We start from the raw sequence: 2014 nt of genomic DNA, 5'->3' as shown, positions 1-2014 counted from the left end.
ACGTCATAAATCGTAAATCGCAATTTATACCTTTCACTCACGTTTCACATAAAAAATACATTGTTTAAATTGTGTAATGTACGGAACCCTCTGTGCGCGAGTCCGACTCGCACTTGGCCGGTTTTTTGTATTGCTTTTCACACCTCAGAGTTACAGAGAGTTTTTAGGGAAAATGTAGATCTAGTTTTATATAGTACTAATTTTTGCCCGCGACTTCGTCTGCATGGAATCAGTAACAGCAGCTAGAGTAAGTTTAGCGCCTGGATAAAGTGTAATAGCAATAATTCAATTTGAGCATAAGCTTAATTGCCTCAAGCAAAATCATTAAATCTCTCAATGTCACCCCCCTTCTCACCTTCTTTAGGGATGATTTCCGACATAAAAACTATCCTATGTCCTTCCCCGGGACTCAAACTATCTCTATGCCAAATTTCAACTAAATCGGTTCAGCGGTAAGAGGTAACACACAGACAGACAGACTTTCGCATTTATAATATAATAAGTATGGAAATGTGCAGTTTCATAGTCGTTTGCTCCAAACCGTCTGTCACCATTAAACGTTTGCTAAATTTATTGTACCGAGACTTTCAGAGTTTACTGCTGAGTGACGATGATAAGTCCACAAATGAGGTGGCTGCAACTGACCCAGATTGATAATAAGTCTGATCGAAAAGTGATAAAACAGCTGACGTTAGCAGGAAATCGTTCACTCCCTTGTTATAAATTGCCTCCTAAAAGTTAAATATTGCAATCTCATCTCGATCGCTCAAAGTTATCTAAACGGCGAAAGTCGAACGTAATGGAGGGTAAAAAACGACAAACAATTAAAATGATGAACGGGGAAGTTATCTTTCACATTGTGTTAATGGATGAAATGATATTAGCCTCGAGTCTACTGGGATTTTACTGAGCTACTTCGGATTTTAAAAATGTTTTCGCCAATGAAAATGATGTACTTAGTAAGCACAGACCAACGAAAACCTACGCGGCGCGGCTTTCTGTGTTAGAGAGTAAAACTGCACTCGGCGCTTGGTAGGAATACCGTATCGGAAAAAGCATGCATCTTTACATATATCCCTAAAAAAAATATGAAAATAGGTCTAAACGCACTTAATTTTTTTTTGCACAAAAGCTGATTGATCCTAAATTTTTTTTTTTTCGTTAAAACTTATTAAAAATAACAATTCAAAATCATGAAATCCGCGATCCCGGGCACGCATACAGTGGCGAGTCGTCTCGCTCAAGCTTACGCTCTGTGAGAGTGAAAGAAGAACCTAAACCCACGGGGCCTTAATAAGATGCGCCCCGTTTTGTGCACTATGCGACAGCCCTGTGTGTAAATTTTAAATAGGTATCAAAGATAGATATAACTTAGGTCACTATAGAACCTTATCGCTACAGCGATAAGCAGCAGTTAAAACTGCTCTACTCTACTAGATACATGACCATGACAATGGACATGAGATACATTAGGGTGGTTCACGTTTGTATGGGAATAATTCAAACTCTAGCAAGAAGAAGCGACACCCTTTATTTTTATTACACTTTTTATGTTGATGGAATACACCAAGTTTTGTAACCTTACCTCAACTACAATAGGGTGCTCAAACTTTAAAAGGTACTTACTTATAAATAAAAATATAAAAAAGAAAAACTTATTTTTTTCAGATTTCATACAACATAAAAATTTCAAAGTGGTTGAGCACCTCCTTGTAGTTGAGATAAAGTTACAAAACATGGTGTATTTTACCAGCATAAAAATGTGACAAAATAAGGGGGTGCCCCGTCACTCAAAAAGTATATAGTAGAGGATCAAATAAAATTGATTCATTATGACATAGTGGCCTAGGAATCAAATTGGTTGACTATACCTGCATTTAATACCGAATATACGTTATATTCAATTCGAATTCATATTTTTTTCTTTGCGACACCTACCATATATTCTAATTCTCTCCAATACCCAAAGGTTGTCTGGAAAAGATGGCTCTTAAGCGATAAGACCGCCTGTTGT

This window comes from Cydia strobilella, chromosome 14, assembly GCF_947568885.1.
Source record: "Cydia strobilella chromosome 14, ilCydStro3.1, whole genome shotgun sequence".
Classification (NCBI taxonomy): domain Eukaryota; kingdom Metazoa; phylum Arthropoda; class Insecta; order Lepidoptera; family Tortricidae; genus Cydia; species Cydia strobilella.
This window is presented reverse-complemented; position numbering follows the sequence as displayed.